The sequence below is a fragment of the Marmota monax genome, unplaced genomic scaffold (genome assembly GCF_021218885.2).
Source record: "Marmota monax isolate L192 unplaced genomic scaffold, Marmota_monax_Labrador192_F-V1.1 WCK01_AAM20220418_F8-fsc00125, whole genome shotgun sequence".
Classification (NCBI taxonomy): Eukaryota; Metazoa; Chordata; class Mammalia; order Rodentia; family Sciuridae; genus Marmota; species Marmota monax.
Window position 1 is genome coordinate 5,919,980 of NW_026695235.1, and position 24,052 is coordinate 5,944,031.

The 24,052-nt window shown below is 44.7% G+C and overlaps 1 long non-coding RNA gene across 1 annotated transcript; it reads right to left on the minus strand.

Annotated features, from left to right (window-relative positions):
* Positions 1–1,812: 1,812 nt before the first annotated feature.
* LOC124089219 (uncharacterized) lies at positions 1,813–23,947 on the minus strand. Its single transcript, XR_006850667.2, has 3 exons — positions 23,613–23,947; positions 2,398–5,818; positions 1,813–2,246 (listed from the first exon to the last, which is right to left on the minus strand). It is a non-coding gene; the product is annotated as an uncharacterized LOC124089219 (long non-coding RNA).
* Positions 23,948–24,052: the final 105 nt, after the last annotated feature.

Here is a 24,052-nt window from a genome sequence, read left to right on the forward strand (position 1 = left end):
GGGTGAAAGTCTAAAAATGTGGCCTTCACTTCCTACAGTTGTGAGGGAGGCAGGAAGGGAGTGTCCAGCTGTCCTGACTGCCCAGTCCCCAGTCCATTTGATATGTAATTCTCAAGAAAGTGGTGTGGTGTAGGCAGCGAGCTAGCAAAAATAATAGACTGTTCTTAAATCTCCATACTAATGATGCTAAAAAATGAACCGTTAATCAGAGAACTCTCTTCCAGCCCAAAGCACCCACTTCTGTCCTTCTCCCCAGCCCTCGTGGCCCTCACTTGTATTCCTTCAGTGGACTCCGAGCCTGCCTGTGGGGAATCATCTGACCTTGAAGAATTTGAGATCCCAGGTAAAAAGAAAGAACGTGGGATGGGAATGAGCCCATAAGAGAAAGGAATATCACCAGGTTGTTAGCTGTTGCTCTGGTGCTTTCAGGCACAACCACTTGTGCTTGCTGCAGGGAGGGGACAGCTGCTGCACTTTTGAATGACTTGACAAAGTGGAGTGGTTCTGTTTGTCTTTATTTCCTTATAGAAAATCTTCCACGGATCCAGCCCCAATTCACCTAGTCACTCTGACTTGCCCTTTTCAGGTGACCTGGAGTAAACTTTACACAACATTCAATTCTCCACCCAGAGCATTCCTTCTGCTATTTATCTTAAACTTGAAATGTGTAACCTTGAACTGAGCGTGCTCAGGAATATGGCCACCTTGACCAGAGGAGACTTTCCTAAATGAATATGTATAAATTTCCTCCAGAAAAGACCCTTGCAGTGGGGCTCCAGGTACAGGACCCTAATCCTGGAGACTCGGGAGGCTAAAGCAGGGGGTTCCCAAGTTCAAAGCCAGCCTCAGCAACTTAGAAAGGCCCTTGAAAAAAACCAAAAGGGTTAGAAATGTAACTCAGTGGTAAAGCAGCTCTGGGTTTAATCCCCAGTTCCCCAGTAATGAGGAGGAGGAGGAGGAGGAAGAGGAGGAGGAGGAGGAGGAGGAGGAGGAGGAGGAGGAGAGCCTAGCTCACTGGTAAATCACCCTTGGGGAAGCCCCTGGTTTTCTTCCTTGGGGAGACCTTGTTGAGAGTATCTCCAGTGCAGCTCCATTCTTGATGCAAGTAATAAACCTTTCTTGACTCATCTCCTGGTTGTTTACTGACTTCGCTGTCACCAGGGGGCCAACCCACTGGGTTTAGTTACAAGGTAGCAAAAGGATATTCGAATATCAGAACTGCAGAATGGGAAGTGCCAACAAGAATCCACAAAGCCAAAGAGTGGTTTTGAGTGTGTGTGTGTGTGTGTTCTAGTCACCAAAGAAGGCTTACAAACAAGTGAAAGTACAAACAAAACCCTGGGGAAAACATTCATAGCCTCATGCACAGGACTTAATGTCCTTGATAGTATAAAAACGTTTCAGAAATCAGTAAGGAAAAGCAGACTAGCCTCTTAAAATTCATTTGGAACTGCTTCCCTGTACCTGTAGAGGACAAAAAGGTAAAAGCGACTCTATAAATGAGCTACGGCTGTGTAACAACTCAGCCTAAATTTACTGTGTCTCTACCCGGGGTATCTCATGCTGCTACAGGACAGATGGCTGGCCCAGGCTTGACCTGGGATAGCTCCCATGTACAAGAGCAGCCTCAATGCTTTTCTAAACTCTGCTCTTATCACCCCTACCCAGGTTCCATTCCCCAAAGCAAGTCAGTATTGGAGAAGGAAAAACAAAACAAAGCCTTTTTGTCACCTCCCCCCACCCAGGTTCAGTGCCTAGCCTCCACAAATTTGACAATGCCGCAGTCTGGCTGGGCACAAAATCACAAGCCACTCAAGCAGGAACAAACTTTATTTTTGAAACTGCCGCCAATGCCCCATATGCTCCCGGGAAGATTGCCGACCGACCCACGCGGCGTTCTCCCGGACCCCAACAGGAAGTCCCTCCCCCGGAATTCCCTCCTACCGCACTTCCCCAACCAATGGGAACTCTCCAGGAGTCCTGTAGCAGGCCGAGGTGGACAGCAGGAGTCCAATATCCATATAAATGCAGATCTTAACATAATCATATCATCTCAATGGCTTGCTGGCGTCACCTTTCAACCAAAAATGCCATGCATCATATTATTTGGCTGTGGCTCTTAGCATCTCCCCCCTTCTGTAAGACTGATTCCATGTAGAGAGTGAAGGCCCGAAGAGGAGAGCAGACTCCATCAAAGAAGGGTAAGTTGTGGAGACAGGACGAGGCAAAGGAAGGTGGCATCTGACCTATAGATTGGGAGGAAGTTGGGAGAGTGGTGGGAAAGGGTCTCCAGGGCTGGGTGGGGTTGCCCTTTAATAGTCCACAAGAAGAGCTAGGAAATTCACTAACCAGGGGGCTGGATGTGGACACCAACTGCAGCATGTGTCCGGTGCTTACCAGGTGTGCTGTTCATGTGGATTCTCAGTCCGAGGGTGAGGCCAGGAGTTGACAGTTAACAGAGGGGGAAGCAGGTTCCAAATGCAATGGCAGCGCAAAGAAACCACTGAGTGCAGCTGCCCTGGGCTCTGGAGTGTGCCTCTCACGCCTCATCCCTGTTGGGTTCCTGATGAGGAACACAGCAGCCAAGGTGCAAGCAAGCCCTGTGACCAGGACACGCCAGCGTGTCAAAAGGGCGCCATCTGGTGGCCATTGTGGTGGACCTTAGAGGCTGTAATCCAGAAGTTTGGGATTTTTTGAACCAGGGATTAAACCCATGGGGCACTTAACCACTGAAACACATCCCTTTTTATTTATTTTTATTTTGAGACAGGGTCTCCCTCAGTTGCTTAGGGCCTCACTTAGTTGCTGAGGCTGGCCTTGAACTTGTGATGCTCCTGCCTCAGCCTCCTGAGTGGCTGGGATTACAGGAATGTACCACTGCAACTGGCTCAGAAGATTTTTTTTTTAATTACTTAGTATTTAAGATATACAAGCGAGGCTGGGGGCATAGTTCATTAGTAAAGCCCTGGCTTAGCATGAGTGAGGCCCTGAGTTCTATCCTTAGCGCCAAAAATAAAGAAAAAACACAAGAAGACAAACAACACTGATTAAATTAATTTAAGAGCTTTAAAGTTTATTCAATTAAATTAAGTCTTGCATATATTTAAAACCAAATAATAAAGGGTACATATAGTGAAATGTTAGCCTTCCTATGCCCCATAGTTTTCTACCACAGGAGCAGCTCTGAGCAGGATGATGTCTCCTTGCCAGCATGTCCACGTCCTAACCCCTGGGACCTGTGAGTAGAAGACTTCATGTGGCTAAAGGGGCTTTTCAGATGCAATTACAGTTAAGTATCTTTTTTTTTTTTTTTTTTTTTTTGCTGTGGGTACCGGGGATTGAACTCAGGGGCACTCGACCACTGAGCCACATCCCCAGCCCTATTTTGTATTTTATTTAGAGAAAGGGTCTCACTGAGTTGCTTAGCGCCTCGCTGTTGCTGAGGCTGGGAGATCCTCCTGCCTCAGCCTCCCAAGCCATTGGGATTACAGACTTGAGCCACAGCACTTGGCACAGTTAAGGATCTTGAGATGGGAAGATTATCCTGGATTGTCAGGCCACTGCAGTGACGAGAAACTTGGAGTTGTACCTTCCCAAGACTGTAGTGGGAGGAGGGAAGAGGAGGCGGAGGAGGGAGGAGGGTTAGAGGGGGAGGACAGGAGAGGGAGAGCGGGGGCTTTGAAAATGGGGGCAGACAAGGAGTGGGGGTGGCAAGGCTGACTTTCCCAGAGCCTCCACAAAGACCCAGGGACATGTGTGGGGCTTCCTACTTTCAGACAATGATTACCTGTCATGAGTCCCCACATTTGTGATCATTTGTTATGGGCAGCTACAAAAAGAAATGAATATTCACCCCACCTGCTGGTCTGTGCTCATTAACACCTCTCCAAGCCTCTTCCCCTTCACCATGCAGCACTTGGAGCTGTCGCATTCTGGGGATTGAACTCAGGGATGCCCCAACAGAGCTAGATCCCCAGCCCTGGGATTTTTTTTTTTTTTAATTTTGACACAGGGTCTTGCTGCATTGCTTCAAACTTGTGAGTCACAGGATTGTAGGTGTGTGCCACTGCACCTGGGGAGCTGTCTCCGTCCTTCCAGTGGCTGTACGGCTCCCGTCGCACAGGCATTTGCTGTTCTTTTTTTTTTTAAATATTTTTATCTTTTAGTTGTAGTTGGACACAATACCTTTATTTTATTTATTTATATGTGGTTCTGAGGATCAAACCCAGGGCCTCGCACATGTTAGGCGAGCACTTTGCCACTGAGCCACAACCCCAGCCCCTATTTGGCTGTTCTTGAAGGATGATTTAAGCATTCTTCTGGCTGACTGAGCTTCATGTAAATAAGTCATAATTAAGTCTAATGCTGTACTTTCCGACTGTTCTCATCTCATGGTCCACAAACAAGCTAGTGTTTACATAGCAACTAACAGGAAGTGGAAGAGGGGGCTGGCGTTGTAGCTCAGTGGTAGAGCACTTTCCTAGCATGCGTGATGCACTGGGTTTGATTCTCAGCACCACTTAGAGTTGCACCTTCCCAAGACTGTAGGGGGAGGAGGGAAGAGAAGGTGGAGGAGGGAGGAGGGTTAGAGGGGGAGGACCGGAGAGGGAGAGCGGTCCACCAACAACTAAAAAAATATTTTAAAAAAAGGAAGTGGAAGAAATGAGATCATCAACCTTGAGCTTTGTTGGAAAAAGTTACTATATTTTCTCTTTTTTATTTTTTAGTTGTAGATGGACACAATACCTATATTTTATTTATTTATTTTTATGAGGTGCTCAGGATGTAACCCAGTGCCTCACACATGCTAGGCAAGTGCTCTACCACTGAGCTTCAATCCCAGCCCACTATATTTTCTATTATATAAGAAAGCAATAGAGAGCAATGTGTAAAATATTAGATATTGATATTGCATAAAAACTTCTAGAGTCTTTTTTTTTTCAGGGTTAGAAATCTGAGCTCAGGGCCTTGAGCATGCTCAATGAACATTCCTGAGCAGACCCTCAGGACCCCATCTTTTCCATGATTTAAATGAGACCTTGCTTTCTATTAAATTTTACTTTTAATTTTGTGGTTTATAGGACTTGATTTTTTAGTATCAGGCTTTATGCTTGAAATACAGTTGATTCTTGTTATTCAAGTTGCTATTTATAAGTCCCTATAAACACTGAATTAGTGAATATTAGCCTGTTGCTCATAGAGGAAATACAGAGTAAGATTCCTACAAGCCTCTGATCACATTTATGTCAACTGAAATGCCACTTGCTACAAAGGTTCATTTGCCAATGTCCTCGTGAAACAAGCCATTTCATTACCATTGAAAACCTGTTCTTCCACATAACCCTACAGAATACTAAGCAGATGTTTTTAAAAATCATTCCAGTTTGCTGATTTGCAGAATCTGCCTGGCCTGCAAGTTCACAGTTTTCATGCCTGACCACCTTCCTGAAACACGGTGGCTGGCCGCACCAGCCCAGGAGGCTTTAACACGCTTCTGATTCTTTGGTTTTCAGCCTCACAACGATGCCTTTAACTGATGTTTTTTAAAATCGGTCATCATCTCGTGAATCTACACATTTCATTGCTTTCCAGAGCTTCGCCATATGCAGTGATGTTATTTCAGCATTTTCCAGAGCAGCCTCCTAGACAGATGGGTGAATTCCCTCCTCCTTCCCTGCAGCCCCCGGGGTTGGGGGAGCACAGCTCTGACTCCCTCTGTGGCTCACCTGCCCAGACCTCCTAGGCCACACTGCAGGCTCCTGGAGCTTCCCAGAGCTGGACAGCACTTCGGCTCTATCTGTGCCTCAGGCCACTGTATCTGCAAAATCACAAACAAAAAAATTTTAGTGAATTCACAACCATGGAATTCACAGATAGTGAGGATCAACTGTAAGTAGTTCCTGATCAGGCTGACTTTTTAAAGATGACTTTCTTCAATTTTTTTTAGCATTACCACTGATGAGAAAATGTGTTTGCATAAGTAAATAGAAGCTATTTATCCTTATTTTCCCAACACATTTTTGTTCTTGTCATTAACCAGATTTTAGATAATTCATTCTCTTTTTTCTTTTAAATATTTACTTTTCAATTGCAGTTGGACACAATACCTTTATTTTGTTTAATTATTTTTATATGGTACTGAGGATCAAACCCAGAGCCTCGCATGTGCTAGGCGAGTGCTCTACCACTGAGCCACAACCCCAACCCATGGATAATTAATCTCTTGAGGAACTAATCTCTTTAACTCTAGCCACTTTGCCTTAAATTCACAATATTTTTTTGTGATGCTGTAAATGGATTTTAAATCCAATCAAACTTTTCTACTTCAAGTAAGTACTATCCAAAAGAGGAGAATTTGAATCACAAATGTAAGCATAATTTCAAATTTTGCATTTTAAAGAAAAACAGGTGAGGGGCTGCGGCTGTGGCTCAGTGGTAGAGTACTTGCCTGGCATGTGTGAGGCACTGAGTTTGATACTCAGCACCGCATATAAACAAATAAAATGAAGGTTTATGAACAACAAAAAAAATTTTTTAAAAGAAAAACAGGTGAAACTAATTTTAATATATTTTAACCAAAATATGCTCACTGCAAAACATAATCAAAATGAAAGCTATTGTGAGGTGACTTATAATTTTTTTGTACTAAGTCCTTGAGAACTTATGTGTGTGGCACATCTCATTCAGACTGTTGTAGGGGACAGATGAGGTAGGGCACCGAAGATAACAGGAAACAGTTTTATTTGGCTGTAGCCAGTTTCAGAGGGCACAGCTTTCGCTGAAGCCAGATTTACAGATAGGTAGTTAGTGTAGTTAGGTGAATCGGATCTAATATTGAGTAAAATCAAAAATGAAGGCCATGTTAGGAATGGAGCCCAGGAAAGCAGAACAGCACTTGGGGAAATTGAAATGTTAATGTTCCCAAGGCCCAGGGCCCATTCTAAAGAAATGTTAATGAAGCAGCTCCCAGCAAACAGGGAGGTGCAAATCAAAAGGCCCTTCCTGCCCAGATTACTCCTCTGGCCCATCTGCCCCTCACCTTTTGGGTCTCCCCATCTACATTCTATCACTGCAAGATAACAGAACAAAGGACAGGAACAGGGACAGAAATGTGGGAAAGCTGAAAGAAGACCTTAGCTACAAAAAGGGGAAGACATCGCCCTTCCAAGGATTCCACCTCTTGGGTCTCCTTCTTCCTGCGGGAGAAGTCTTTTTTGCTGTCCTTAATAAAGCCTCTACTTTCCACTCTGACCTTGCCTCCGCGTGCTTCTCTGGTGTTATACTTCAACAATGGGGAAGCAAGGACTCATCACTGGTCAACAGCGGTAACATATTGGAGGCCCCAGCGAGATTCTTCTACACCGAGGTAAGCCCTCTCCATGCACCCCATGTCTGTCTGAGGTACATCTTTCTCTTTCTTTCTGGAGGGTGATGTGGGCACCCAACGGCTACTTAAATGCAATAAGTGCAGCCACCACTCTTCAAGACTCGGGTGAGAGGTTTCCCGGCCTAGGCAGCTCTCAATCACCTGTTCAATACAGAGCAGGCATGTTGGGTTCTGCCAAAGCCGCTTCTCACTTTTCTGTCTAGGCCTGGAGAGCAATTGGCGTGAGTACACAGTGTCCCTAATCCCTATCTGCCTCGGATGTGTGGAGGTGGAGGAAGGAGTTTGGAACAACTGCGGAATTCCAGTCTGGGCTACACTCAGATGTATTCCTAAGGTTCCTTTCTCTTGAGCCCCCTCCTGATAGCCCTCAGGGGTATCTAGGGTGATCGGTAGATGAATGGCACTGAGGGAAAGCCCCAATCACATTTGTCTCCGTGTGGGCTACTCAACACTCCCAACCCTGCATCCATTCCCTCCTGGATGCTCCCCTTCCTTGCAGGTAAGCAATGTTAGCAATTCAGATTGTAGGACTGAGAGAAAGGCATGGGATAATTAGTAAAAGCTGCCCAGGTTCCCTCATGTGCATAGGTAACTTTCACTAGTCTGTTTTAAAATTTCCCATTACTGCTCCAATGTTTAGAATGTGCTGTGTTCTCTTTAAGCTGCTAGAGGGAGGCATTTTTAGAATCGACTCTTCCAGTAGTCTCTCCAATAGAAAGCGCTACCTTACAACCAGTAGATATCCCTTACCCTCAGGAGGTTCCTTTAGTCTACAGAGCAAAAGGCAATAAGAAGAGTGCGCAATTCTCTTTTGCTCTGGGTTTATAGTGGCAGGGAGGAAAGCAGTAAGGCCCTTAAGTCTGAATCCTCCCAGGGTCTCTGGCACAGGGGAAACTGAGACCCTAGCCCTTTGCCAAAGGGGACCAGAAACACCCTTGGCAAAGCAAGGTGAGAGACAGGTTTTCTGGACCAGAAGGAAGCTCAAGCTTAGGGAGACGTCCCTAATGAGAACAGTTTTCTCCAGCGCAGGCACCCAAGTCCTGTTTTTTCCTCTTCTCACTCAGATGGGAGCTTCTCTCTCCAATATGCCAGGTGTACCACTAACCTGCATATTGAAAAATTGGGATAGATTTGACCCACAAACGCTCAAGAAAAAGTGCCTCATTTTCTTCTGCCGCCAGGCCTGGCCTCAATACAAACTCCCTGACGGAGAAACCTGGCCACCAGAGGGAAATATCGATTTTAATACAATTTTACAGCTTGATAAATTTTGCAAAAAGGAAGGGAAATGGTGTGAGGTGTCATATGTCCAGGTTTTCTTTACCCTAAGAGAAAACCCCAAATTATGCCAACAATGTAAAGTAGACTTAGCTATGATATCTGCCATGAAGAGAGAAAATCTTGGGGACTCACCTACTGAGGAAAAACAATCAGGAGGACCCACAAAATCTCCATCTGCTGTTGGTGCACAACAGCAGCCCTCCTGTCCTCCATACCCTGGCCTCTCTGCATCTGCCCCAATAGACAGACCAAATATATTACCTCTCCAGGAGATGCCAGGAGGAGAATTTGGACCAATCAAAGTACATACCCCATTCTCCCTTCAAGACCTAAGGCAGATAAAAACAGACTTGGGGAGATTTTGGAGGACCCACATAAATATATTGAGGTATTTCAAAACATATGCCAGGTGTTTGACCTCACCTGGAAAGATATTATGCTATTACTCAACCAGACTTTGACTTTCAATGAGAAGGAAGTAGCCCTAAGAGCAGCTGAGGGATTTGGGGATGACCTACACCTTGCTCTTGCCCCAGCAGAACAGACTAGGAGCAAACCCAATTACCCATCTGGAACAGAGGCAGTTCCCAGAAATGATCCTGAGTGGGACCCAAATGATGAGCAAAATTCTTGGAAAATTAGCCATTTCCAAATGTTGGTCCTTGATGCCTTCAGGAGAATCAAGCAAAAGCCCATAAACTATTCTAAGGTTTCAGAAATTATTCAGGGACCCCAGGAAAGCCCTGCTATTTTCATGGAGAAACTCAGAGAGGCAATGAGAAAACACACCACCGTGGATCCTGAATCCACAGAGGGCCACCTACTTTTAAAGGACAAATTTATCACTCAGTCAGCCCCAGACATTCGGAGGAAGTTATAAAAATTGGCATATGGCCCTGATCAATCTTTATATAACATCCTTTAACTTGCTACTTCCATTTTTTATAATAGAGATCAAGAGGAAAGAAGAAATAAAAGCTCAGAGACAGAAAAAAAAAAAACTGAAGTGCTGGTATTTGCTCTTAGAGGAGTAAGCTCCCAGGGTGAAAAAGGAGGAAGATGAAATGCTCCTCAATCCACAAAAGGGACTTGTTTCCATTGCGGAGAGGAAGGACATTTCAAATGGCATTGCCCAATAGCCAAGCGACCACCTCAAAAGGCCTGCCCAAAATGTCAAGGCAATCACTGGAAGAGTGACTGTCCTCAGGGGCATAGGTACTTGAAGCCAGACTCCTCCACACAGGCCTGACAGGGCCAGGCTCAACTCTGGCTCCCTTAACTCCTATCACTGCATGTGAGCCCCGGGTATGCTTCTCCATAGGGAGCCGAGAGGTCAACTTCCTCTTTGATACTGGTGCCAGTTATTCTGTGCTCACCTCTTACCCCAGACCTCTTTCCCCTAATATTACAACAGTGCAAGGAGTGTCTGGACGGCCAATCACCAGAAAGTTTACTCCCCCACTGAGTTGTGAGTGGGATGGGGTGATGTTTTCTCATGCATTTCTGATAGTCCCAGAATGTCCTAACCCTTTATTGGGAAGGGATTTACTTTCAAAACTTCAGATGTCCATTACAATGAATTTAGGACCAAGAGGGCCGTTATGTTTGCCTTTATTAGAATGTAATATAAACCCTGAAGTGTGGGCTACTGAAGGCAAAATTGGATGGGCAAAAAGTACAATTCCAATCAAAATAGTCTTTCCACATCAGAGACAATATCCCCTATGCCCAAAGGCAAAAAAGGGCTTATTAAAGATCATTCAGAACCTCAAAAGATAGAAACTTTTAGTGCCCTGCAACAGCCCATGTAACACACCCATTTTAGGAATTCAAAAACCCAGTGGGGAATGCGACTAGTTCAGGACCTGAAAATAATTAACGAAGCAGTTGTTCCTCTCCACCCTATGGTTCCTAATCCATACACCCTGTTATCTGAGATTCCAGCAGCCGCTGCTTGGTTTACTGTGTTAGATTTAAAGGATGCCTTTTTCTGTATACCCTTAGACTCCCAATCACAATATATGTTTGCCTTTGAGGAACCAGATAGCAGATCTCAACTAACTTGGACAGTATTGCCCCAAGGGTTTAGAGATAGCCCTCATTTGTTTGGCTAAACCCTAGCTAAAGATTTAACAGAGTTCAGAGATAAGACATCTCTGACTGTCCTACAGTATGTAGATGGCATACTTTTGTGTGCCTCTACTCAAAAGAAATGTCAGGAAGCTACTAAAGAACTTTTAAACTTCTTAGCTGATAAGGGTTATAAAGTCTCAAAGAAAAAAGCTCAATTGTGCCAAAAACAAGTTCAATATTTAGGATTACAGCTGTCTCAAGGAACTCGCAAGCTAGTACCAAAAAGAATAACCCCTATAGGACAGTATCCTCTACCTCAAACCATAAAACAACTTAGAGGCTTCCTAGGGATAACTGGATATTGTAGGCTTTGGATCCCTGGATATGAGGAAATAGCTAAGCCTCTCTATAGCCTCCTCAAAGAGACACTACGCCAAGGAACGACTTCCCTGATATGGGAACTAGAACAGATTAAAGCCTTCAAGGCATTAAAAGGGGCCTTACTCCAAGCCCCTGCCCTCAGCTTACCTACTGAGCAAAAATTCAACCTATTTGTCACTGAGAGAGGAAGAATAGCCCTGGGAGTGGTCACACAAAAGAAGGGACCAGCTCAACAGCCAGTAGCTTTCTCAGTAATGAGCTTGATCTAGTGTCTCGAGGATGGCCTCATCATTTGAGGGTAATAGTAGCAGTGGCCTTGCTAGTCTCTGAGGCAATTAAAATCATCCTGGGAAGAGACCTTATTGTCTACACCTCCCATGATCTCTCAGGAATTTTAAATACAAAAGGAGAACTGTGGCTCTCAGGCAATCGCCTTCTAAAATATCAAACCCTACTTTTAGAAGGACCTATAACTCAAATAAGGACTTGCTCTAATTTAAACCCAGCTACCTTCCTCCCAGAGAAATTAGAGGGAAATCTTGAACATGCCAATAAGTCCTAGCTATAAATTACTCAGCCCAGAAAGACCTTCAAAACATTCCCCCCATTTTCACTGATGGGAGTTCCTTTATGTAACAAGGAGAACGCAAAGCGGGATATGCTGTGGTGACTTTACATGTCACCATAGAGGCACAATCTTTGCCCCCAGGCTGGATAGGAAGATGTACTGTTGGGTACCCCTGGATGCAGGGGAGATGTGCCCCTGGATGCAGGGGAAACAGACCCCAAATACAAAACAGCCAGTAAACCTCCCCAATCTCAAATATAGATGGGGACAATCTGTGTTTCGTTGGTATGATCATCTAGCTTCACTGTTTATCCCACAAATTGGTTTAGAAGATGTAATGTGGCATGTAGAAACTTTAAACAATTATACTCAAACTGCCCTCCATGATATCGAGGAAAGTATCTCTCTCCTTAACACTGAAATAACACTTATGAGGAAGGCCATCTTACAAAACCAGATGGCTTTAGATGTCCTCACTGCAGCTCAAGGTGGTACTTGTGCCATTATTAAAACTGAATGTTGTGTTTACATCCCTGACAATTCTGGCAATGTGACAAATATCCTTAAAGATTTACATGCTCAGATAGAAGTCATGTCCTCGCCAACCTTGTCATGAGAACAATATCCTAGCTCCTGGTTCTCTGATACTTCCTGGTGGAAAACTTGTTAGTCTCTGTCGTTGTCATCATACTCATTGGCATATTCCTATGCTGTGGCATTTATTGCTGCATTAATCTATTTCCAGTACTAATAATTTCCTGTTTCTCTTATAGACCACCCATCACTCAAATGGCCCTCCAGCCTGTTACTTCTTTTTTTTCTTTTTTTTTAAATTAGTTACACATGACAGTACAATGATCTTGACATATCATACATTTGAATCACAGCCTGTTACTTCTCAATCGGACTTCTATCATGGACCATTCGATAGACCCGATTTTTAAAAAGGGGGACTCCAAAACTGCTTGCTCAACACCGCCCCCTTTCAGCTTGAAGAAGCCAGAATGGTCATCAACCCCTTTCCTTACAGCAGTAAGGAGTTCCCAAAATTAGAGGGGGGAATGAAGCCAGATTTAAAGACAGGTAGTTAGTGTAGTTAGGTAAATCGGGTCTAATATTGAGTAAAATCGAAAATGAAGGCCATTTTGAGAATGGATCCTGGGAAAGCAGAGCAGCACTTGGGGAAATTGAAATGTTAATGTTCCCAAGGCCCAGGGCCCATTCTAAAGAAATGTTAATGAAGCAGCTCCCAGCAAACAGGGAGGTGCTAATCAAAAGGCCCTTTCTGCCCAGATTACTCCTCTGGCCCATCTGCCCCTCATCTTTTGGGTCTTCCCACCTACATTCTATCACTGCAAGATAACAGAACAAAGGACAGGAACAGGGACAGAAATGTGGGAAAGCTGAAAGTAGACCTTAGCTATTAAAAGGGGAAGACATTGCCCTTCCAAAGATTCCACCTCTTGGGTCCCCTTCTTCCTCCAGAGAGAAGTCTTTTCTGCTGTCCTTAATAAAGCTTCTACTTTCCACTCTGACCTTGCCTCGGCGTGCTTCTCTGGTTTTATACTACTATATATGCTGGGGAAGCAAGGACTCGTCACTGGTAAACAGCGGTAACAGATTGGAGGAGGCCATAATCAATCAATCAACCCCCTGAACCCCGAATTCAGGTAGTTCCAGAACTTTGTACCACCATGTAAGGGAAGGTGCTCAGAAGTTCACAGTCTGCAGAAGTTCACACAAAAGCAGCTTTTTCTTTCACTGTTTCTTTCTCAAGGACAGCTCCTGAGAAGGGGACAGCTTCTTCTCTTCTTTCTCTCCTCCCCCTGCCAGCTGTTACCCTGGAGTCCAATGGGTAACTTTTCTTATCTTAGAAATGTAGACATCTCTGTGAAGCTCCAGCTCAAGGCAAGAGGCCCCATTAAGGGATTTGTCTTTTTTTTTTTTTTATCACATTTTGCATTTGCAAACATGCTTCTACAAACTACTATACTGCATAAATGTTTGTGAAAAACTAGTAAAGGAGCATTCAGCACCTGGAGTGCCGATTTCTTCCAGGCCTGTGGCCAAGCAAATAGGAAGTTTAACTTCATTGAACTCTTTTGTAGAGACTCTTTTGTTGATAGTTCTAATATCAATTGTGGTGAAGATTTCTGGAGAAGTTCAGTTAAGATTCTCTGTGGAGGGGGGGGGTGCCACTGCAAGACTAGCTATATTTCAATCATGCAACAGGCAATTGGATAGCACTGTTTTATTTAAAAATAACACTGAAGCTTCTTGGCATGGTGGCACATGCCTGTAATCCTAGCAGCTCAGGAGGCTGAGGCAGGAGGATCAGAGTTCCAAGCCAGCCTCGGCAAATTAGTGAGTCTTTGAGCAACTTAGGGAGACCCCGACTCTAAATAAAATATAAAAAAGCTGGGGATGTGGCTCGGTGGTTAAGTGCCCGTGGGTTCACTCTCTGGTACCAAAAATCAGTCAATCAATAAACAACACCAAAGCCTTTCCTTCAAACATGTGTAGATGTTAGTCTACACACTTTTTAATTCTTTAGGACTCAATTTATAATACTGACCAGTAATTGCTGGTGAACGATTCTGAAATTCATCTTTGCAAGGATGAACTTTTGCTTTAAATGCAAGTCTTTTGCTTTAAATGCAGGGCTTGTCCCCTAGAGGTCCATAGACTGGCAGCTTGAGCCTGGGGTAGTATGTTCTCTGAGGTCTCACAGGATGGGTTCTCGCTCTCCAGGACAAAGATTCGTCATTGCTACAGCAGGCTGTCATAAAGCGAGTTTGCCTCCTTAGGTCACTGGTCCCCCTCTCGTCACATGACTCCTTCTGCCTCTGACGCACTGCTCTCATGCTCCTGCCATCAGATGCCATCTGCCACCTCCAGGCCCAACTACAACATTTGTTATTCCAAAAATACGTCTTACATAAGTCATTTCTTAAGAACACTCTAAACCAAATCAATTTTTAGAATAAGTTTAGATGGGCAAAAAGAATATTGAAATGTTAGTGTTAGTTAACTAAAATTTTGAAAAACTGGCAATATTTATATTTATGCATAATGAGTTCAGGAAAAATTGATTTCTAAAGACATCAAGTCTTTATTGCCTTTTTTGTATCAGCTTTATGTTCAATTAGTATTTTTAAGAACAAATATATGTGTGATGGTTCAGACCTGCAATGTCCCCCAAGGTGCATGTGCGGGGGTTTGGTCCCCAGTGCAGCAGTGTTCAGGGTGGGGCTTCTGGGCAGTGATTGGGTCCCCAAGGCTCTGACCTCATTGTGGACTACTCCATTAATACACTGGTAATCTGGTGGCATTGTGGGAGGTGGTGGGAGATCTAGGAGGTGGAGCCAGTTGGGGTGAGAGGTCACTGGGAGTGGGCCATGGAAGGGAAGGTTTTCCACAGCCCCTTCTTTGCTGGCTCTCTGTTTCCCAGCTGCCCATGAGCTGATGGCTGTGCTCCACTGGGTCCCTCTGCCATGATGCTCTTCCTCAGCTCAGGCCAAAGCAATGGAGCCAGCTCACCATAGACTGAAAACCTCTGAAACCATGAGCCGAGATATATCTTTCCTCCTTTGATTGTCTTTCTTGGGCATTTGTCCCAGCAATGAAAAATCAACAGAACATTTATCAAATAAAAATTCATTACAAACCCTACCAACAATCAGACTTGCTTACTAACTTCAAAAGCTAGTAAGATGCTCCAACATAATTGAACATTATGCAAAATGTAAGTCATTCACAAAGGACTACAAATAATTCCATGTATATGAAGTGTCTAGGACAGGCAGATGGGTAGAGGTGGAAAGTCTGTCCTGGTGTCTAGAGCTGGGGCACAGAAGTTAATAGACAATCTCTACCAGTCGGTACAGGATTTCTTTTAAGGATAACAAAAATGTGGTGGTGGTTGGACGGTTCTGCAAACACACTCTACCTTAAATGTACAGTACATCAGTTCCATCTCAATGAAGCTTTTAAGAAGAAAATGTTCAAAGAACCATGGTTACTGCTGTGGTTTGAATGTGAGCAGACTCTTCTGTTAATGCAGGAATGTTCAAAGGAATTCTGAGAGCTGTAACCTCATCAGTCCATCCTAGTTTGAATGGACTGACTGGGTGGTAGCTATAGGCAGCGGGGGCAAGACTGGATGAGGTGGTCACCAGGGGTGTGCCCTGGAAGAATGCATCTTCCCTGGCCCCTTCCACCTTCTTCCTTTCTTGCTCTGCTTTGGTATGGATGGAGGAGCTTTCTTCCACCGGGATGTTCTCCTCACCTTGGGCCCAGAGCAATGAGTCCAGTATCTGTGAACTGAGACTTGGAACCATGAGCCAAAATAAACTCTTCCTTCTCTAAATTGTTCTTGTTGGGTATTATGGTCACAGAGACAGAAAGCTGGCTAACACAGCTACTAATGACAGAGGATAACTAGTGTTTCTGATAGCTGCACAGAGATTCTTTCCTAAAGACTGTAACTGGAAAATGAGAGCTACAGAATCTAAACACTGATCACTGAGAACTGGGTGTGCAGATCTCTGGTTGAAATGAAAGATGAAGGGAAAGCAAAAATACAGGTATGAAAGGAAAAAAAAAAACAGTGTGGCTATGCAGACACTTTAGCATCTGCTGGCAAAGGGGCTCCCTGAGAGTTGGCCCACAGCATGGTGAGCCTCCAGTCACAGTGGAACAAGGCAATCAGAGTGGCAGCACCAGGCTTCAGCAAGAACTAAGCAGCTCTCAGTTCTTAAAAAGCCACTAAGAAGGAAAGTTATAATTCAGCTATATTTTATTTAGAGACCCCTCAGACATACCCGACAACAAAAACAGTAGAGATGCATATGACTTCTATATTGATAGAAAAAAATATGAGCCCAGTGGCGCACTCCTGTTATTCCAGGGAGGCTGAGGCAGGAGGATCACAAGTTCAAAGCCACTGTCAGCCACTTAGCAAGGCCCGAAGCAACTCAGCAAAACTCTGTCTCTAAATGAAATATAAAAAGGGCTGGGGATAGTGGCTCAGTGGTTAAATGCCCCTGGGTTCAATCCCTGATCCAAAACAAAACAAAACAAAAAACTAAACTTGATATGTGTTGCTATAGGTTGAATGGATGTGTTCCTGCAAAATTCATATGTTGAAATCTGATCACCCAGGTGATGGTATTATCAGGTGGGGCTCACAGGGAGGTGATTCATGATCTCATACAGGAGGTATAAGGGACCTGCCTCCCTCCTTTCTGCCTCCTGCCATGTGTGGACACAGAGTTCACCCTGCTGGAGGGCACAGTAATAAGGGGCCATCTGAGAAGCAGAGACGGGGTCTTCAGCAGACACCAACCAGCTCGCACCTTGACCTTAGACTTTCCAGTCTCTAGAACTGAGAGAAATAAACTTCTATTGTTTGTAAATTACCTAGTTGCAGGTATTTTTTATTACAGCAGCACAAATGGAATGTGACATATATAGATAAGAATTCATCCCTGGAACGAGGGCGCACACCTAGAAGCCCAGCAGTTTGGAGGCTAAGGCAGGAGAATTGAAAATTCAAAACCAGACTCAGCAACTTAGCAAGGCCCTAAGCAACTCAGCAAGACCCTGTCTCTAAATAAAATACAAAAAAAGGCTGAGGTTGTGGCTCAGTGGTTAAGTGCCCCTGGGTTCAATCCTCAGTACCATCATAATAATAATAATAATAATAATAATAATAATAATAATAATTCATGATAAACAAGGGACTGGGATGAGCTCAGCAGTAGAGCACATGTGTTTAGTATGCGAAAGGCCCTGGGTTCCATTCTCAGCACAACAACAACAACAAATCATGATAAGCATATCAAAATTAAGTAACTTAATACACTAATTAAAATGAATTTTAAAAATCTTAAAGAAAGATTCTGTGGTGGGTTGAATAGTGCCCCCCAGAAAATAAAAATTCATGCCTACCAGCAACCTCAGGATGACCTCTTGCTAATAGGGTCTTTTTTTTTTTTTTTTTTTTTTAATTTTTTATTGTTGGCTGTTCAAAACATTACATAGTTCTTGATATATCCTATTTCACAATTTGATTCAAGTGGGTTATGAGCTCCCATTTTTACCCCATATACAGATTGCAGAATCACACGCTAATAGGGTCTTTGCAAACGTGATTACCTAGGTGAGGGCTAGCCATAAAGCCAATGACTAGTATCCTTATAAGAAGAGTCAAAAGGGACAAAGAAACTGTGACATAAATACACAATGGAGTCCTATTCAGTCATAAAGATGAAGGGAATTCTGCCATTTGTAGGATAATGTAGGGAACTTGGGAGCATTATCCTAAGAGAAATAAGCCAAACCCAGAAAGCCACAGGTCATGTTTTCTCTGAATGTGGAAGCTAGAGAGGAAAAAGCAAAGTGAGGTGGTGGAAACTTATGAAAATGGAAGACCAGTAGAGGAAGGAGACCAAAGAGAGGAAGGAGGAAGGCAAAGGAGAGATACTGGGGAGAGAGAGAGCGACACAATCACATTGCTCTATCATGGGCATATACAAATACGTAACAACGAATCCGACTATTATCTATAATAATCATGCACCAATAAAATATGGGAGAAAGAGGACGAGGAAAGGCGATACAACAGGCACACCGCAGCAAGGATGGCCGTGGGAAGACGGAGGCTGAAACTGGGGAGATGCTGCTACAGGCCAAGAGCAGCAAGGATTGCTGGCAACCACCAGCAGCAGCCGGGAGAGGCAAGAAGGATTCTTTGCCAGAATTTTCAGAGAGAGCAAGGGTCGGTTGACACCTTGGTCTGGGCTTCTGGCATAGAACTAGGAGAGAATACATTTCTGTCCTTTTAAGCCACCCATGTGGGGCCCTTTTTAAGAAATCCGTGAAGTGTTGTCACTAGACCACTAGAGGGCAGCAAGTCCCACTTAGACAAATGGGCCCCCAAAGTTACTGTTGTTTACAGAGAAAGCCATCTTTTGAATGTCAAAGTTATTATTTATCACTTCAATTATTACAACCATTATTATTTTTCTGAATAACTGTTGACTTTTGCAATAACCAGCTGGGAGCTTCTTTTAAAGAACATTCTTGTCCTTTTGTCATTTCACATGTAGGAGGGTCATTATAGGATAAATTCCCCAGTGATTCACCTTCTGGCAAAAGATACACCTTTTAAATTTTCAAAAGATAGGCCCTCATTGCTCTCCAAGGAAGTAGTAGCACATTATACTCACCAGCAATGTATGGAATGACGTTTAGATTTAGGTGTGACAGTACTTTTCCAAGCTAAGGGTTAAAAAAGCAGGCTTCGCAAAAATCAGTGGCTTGTGTCCTAGGGAAAGATAAAGGACCCTTGGACCCATGTTTTCTGGCTCAGGGGCTTCCGCAGCCTGATGCCTCCTGGGGTCCCCTCTCCAGGCTGCCATAGACTTGACGAATTTTCCTTTGGGCACAGAGCCCAGGCGTGCAGACAGCACACTGAAACTGGTTGTGTCACATTGGCAGAGAGAACATCTTCCTCCAAGACAGCAGTAATTATAACCAGAAGCTCCCTCTTCCCTGAGTCACTCTGAACCTAAAGGCCAGAAACCAACCCAGGACACCAAAGGGATAGTCACTAGAGTGTCCTCAAGAATAGTCATACGTCTGCTTGTCCTGCCTGCTCAGTCCTGCTGAGGCCAGGGATGGCCTCACTGAAGCACTCAGGCATACGGGAGACAGCTCAGTGAGGTGGCACCAGGACTCGCTTCTCCCTGTCCCCTCCATGGCACTCAGCACCTTTGTCCTGAATCTAACTCACCTAATGGTCCAGCCCTAAGAAGGACAGGCAGGGAAGGACAGGGGATGGAGAAGGGAAGTGGGGAGTTACCAAGGTGTCTGTCCATCTTTCCTTCTGACTCAGGAACCTGACCTTCATCTTGCTTCCAGAAGAACAGTGGGGCCCATTCCTGCCCAGACCTGCCTGCAGCAACCCGGCTGTCTTATCCACAGCACAATAGTGCTTCCTGTAAGGTGAGGCTGGACCAGCTTCTCCTCCCTCCCCTGCCTGTTATCTACCTCTAGCAAATTAAAACTGGCCCACATGACTTCCTAGCACAGCTCCTATAAACTGGGAAGACATCAACAAGTAGCTGTAAACAAACAAACATATTGGTTTTAGGTGGTTGTCTGTCTTCCTTTGCAAAGAATATAAGTGGGTGATTAACTGGGAGTTACCATGAGACAGCACTGCCCTAAGCACTTTTGTAATATGAACTCACTTAATCCTTGCAGCAGTCATAAGAGTTAGCACTGTAATTATTCCCATTTTACAGATGAGTAACCGGAGGCACCGAGAGACCAGGAAGGTCATACAGTGAGTAAGCGGCAAAGCTGGGAACAGCAGATGTCAGACAGCCTCTCCCCTTTATTTCATTCTTCCTCATCCCTCAGAAACACCCAGGAGTTTCTCCCTTTCTGAAATATTAGCTAGTAATCCCAACCATCTGTCCAGCCTGCACTGGTACAAGGGAATGGTTTCCCCAGCCCTGGGTGTGACACAGGAATCCTCCCTGATAACTGAGCTCATTCCTGATGCTGCCCCAATACATTAACCCCAAATCAGTGGCTTACAGCAAATGCAGTTGTTGATGTTGGAAGTCCCAAAGTGCAGGGTCAAGGCAGCTTCACTCCCTCTGGAGGCTGTGGGAAAGGAACCCTTCCCCAGGCCACCTGCATCCTCTGGATCAAAACTCCTCCCTGCAGCATCGAGGCCAGCAGCGCAGGTCTTGCCTCCCTGGTCACGTCTCTGTCTGACCCTAGTGTCTTCTACTCTTTGAGACTTGTGACTACACTGGACCCACCTGGATAGACTGGGGCTTCCCCATGTCAGGGATCCTCAGTCACATCTGCAAAGTGAAGCCACTTTCACCACCCTGGGGACAGGTGTTTTGCAGGAGGGCACTCTCCTATCTGTCACAATAACCTGTGACATTTCCAAGCCCTTTCTCTTCTCTTTCAAAGACCCCAGCTCTTTTGAAGAGGATGTCATTTTTATCCAGTAACCTGTCCCTTTAACCCAGTGCTCTCAAACTCTGCTGCATGTTGAATTCACCAGTCCTTCTGTCAAACCCCTAACCAATCACATCACAATACCTGGGACGTGTGCCAGGTATCAGTGCTGACTATTTTTTTTTTTTTTTGTACAAGAGATTGAACCTAGGTGCTTAAATACTGAGCCACATCCCCATTCCTTTTTATTTTTTGTTTTGAGACAGGGTCTCACTAAGTTGCTTAGGGCCTCACTAAGTTCCTGAGGCTGGCTTTGAACTCGTGATCCTCCTGCCTCAGCCTCCTGAGCCACTGGGATTACAGGTATGAGCCACTGCATCTGGTTGAACACTTAATATTTTTTAAAAAATCTCCAGGGATTGCAATATGCAAAATTTTGGAACCATTGTTAAGATCAACAGAATTCCCACACTACCCCCCACAACCCTTCAACAATGAATGTGAGTAGGGCTGGCCACACCCTACATCATCTCAAACTACCTGCTGTGGCTTGAGTACGTTTATCCCTGTGCAAACTCATGTTGAAATGTAGTGGTGTTGACAGGTGGTGGGCCCTTTAAGAGGTGATTAGGTCACGGGGGCTCTACCTCTTCAGGGATTAATGTAGCTCTCACAAGAATGAGGCTGGCATCATCAGACCAGGCTGTTTTGTGGAAACCAGAATCTCCCCTCACTATCCTGTACACACAAGCTCCTCCCAGTAGCGCCTGCTTCCCCTTTCCAATAGTCTATCATGATACCCAACAAGGCCCTCATTAGAAGCTGAACGGACACCAGTACCACAATCTTGGACTGCCAGAACTGTGAATAAAATCAACCTTTTTTCTTTATACATTTCCCAACTCAGATTTTGTTATAGCAACAGAAAATGGACCAAGATAGTTGGCTTAGCTCTGGTCTCAGTGCTATCCCCCAGGATCCCTTCCTTTGGAGACCTCCATTCCTTTAGGCTTCCTGCCTCCCTTCCTTACCAAGCTCCAGGGCCATCACATCATTCCTTCTGCCCCCAGTGGCCATGATTCTGCACTCCAATCCTTTCCTTGCAGACATCTCCCCTGTTATAATTTAACCACTGTACCCCGCTGCACTAGCAGCTGGACATTTGAGAGTGGGAGGATCAGGAGGCTGACCCAGCTTTCTTGATCTCAAGGACCACAGATCCCATGGGTCCTGGATTCAGAGTCTGGACGCTGCCTAATAAATTACTTTACTACTCTACAAAATGACTGTTCTGTTCCTAAATCTCCCAAACTAATCTTTCTCAATGATGACTCAACTTTCTCAATCTTCCAAGAACTAACAGATGCCCTCAGGGCACATCTGTAACCACCCCACTCACTGTGCTGCAAGAGGAAAGCTGCCCTGCTGCCCTGCCGCCCCGGCCTTGCCCACGTGGTCCTGGGTCTCTCCACTTGATCTTCCCACAAAGTTTATTGTTGCAATTACTCTCTTTCCTTCACCAACATCACCTTTCTCTGAGATTATTGCTTTTACATAAAACATGCTTTAATATGTCTATGAGAAGAAAAAAAATATGTCTATCAGTTTTTGAAACTCCTTTCTTTTTTAAGAGATGGGGGTCTCACTGCCCGCACTGGCCCCAAACTTCTAGGCTGACGTGAGTCTCCTGCCTCAGCCTCAGCCTCAGCCTCAGCCTCCCCCGAGCAGCTGGGATTGCAGGCATGTGTCATTGCACCTGGTTGTTTTGAAACTCTTTAAAAAAGAATTTAATTAGTCAAAGTACGTTCTCTGATCACAGTGGAATTAAGTTAGAAGTCATCAACAACAAGATAACTGGTAAATCCTGAACAACTTGGAAATTTAATTTAAAAAAAAAAAAAAAGCACTTCTAAATACTGTTGGTCAAAGAGGATATCAAAAGGTAAATTAGAAAGTATTTTGAACTAAACAAAACTGAAAACAACATGTTCAATATTTGTGGGATTCCACTAAATAGTACTTTAAAGGAAACAGTTCATAATGCTCATATTAGACATGTCTCCAATCGAAAATCCCAGCTTCCATCGTAAGAGACTGAAGAGCAAATAAAACCCAACTGAGCACATAAAAAGAAAGATCAGAACAGAAATCAAAATAATCAGAAAAAAATGGAGGAAAAAAAGATTAATAAAACCAAAAGGTGGTTCCTTGAAGGGGAGAAAAAGTTAAACTTTAAGCCAGAGAGATCAGAGACAAAAAGAAAGGCCAGGTATGGCCGAGTGCACCTGTCTGCTACTCCGGAGAATCATCTGGGCCACAGAGTGTGGGGCCAGTGTAGTAGGCAACAGAGCGAGACCCCTTTCACAGCAACCAACTAGCCAAACAAAAAATCAAACTGGTAGAAAACCTTAAACTTTCTTAATCTTCAAGAGGAAAAATATATATATATATACTGGGTTAGACCAGCAGGTGCCCACCTTCCCGACCTTGGGTATTGGCTTTATAGAGGGTGGAGTCAGGGTAACAGAGGCACCAGGCAGTTTGGCCAGCTGGGCTTGGGAAAAGTTGAGTCACGATGAGATCACAGCCATCCCCCCATCTGGAAGTCATCAATCAAATAGGCTGGGATTACACGGAAGAAGATGGGTGGAGCTCTAATTGCATGCACACCTTGACACGCCTTTGATTTTGTTGGTGGATGCACAGATCTGACTGGGAGGGGAAACGCAGATGGATCTAGATCTCTTTGGAGATGACTCTATAGAGATATATCCTCCTTGAACAAAGCTAAAGGCAGACTTTACACCACAGAGGTACGTTAGGATTAAATAAAACATTCCTATAAAGGATCTGGCACTCAGTAAACATCCTCTCCCACTTGGGGGCGCACAGGGGCTCACAGAGCGGTGTAGCCCGCCACACCTGTCTACTTACGGAACTTCGCTAATTCTCTCCGGAGCGAGCCAGAGGATCGTTGTGTGCAGAAGCAGTTACTATGTCTAAGTATTTTCTTTGCGCGTTAGGCAAAAGCGAACATTTTCATTTTGCAATGGATAATGGACTCACGCCCAAGAAAATTACTCAGCACTTGTTTTTCTGTCTTTGGAGTACTCCCGAAATAGTTGCTTCGGTCCAGCTGCTAAGAACCCGTAGCTCGCTACTGACCCATCGCCGACCGGTGTGGCTTAGAGGAGAGCAGTCTCGCAGATCGCCTCTCATTTCAGAGCCTGGATCAAAACCCCAGCGCCGGGAGGAGGCGGACCCGCAAGCTGGGGTGTTACGAAACCTTCGGGATCAGACAGCCCCTCCTCAGAGGGGAGGGACCGGCTCCGGGGGCCTTGTTCTCTAGGAGTCGCAGCACTGGACCCCAGATC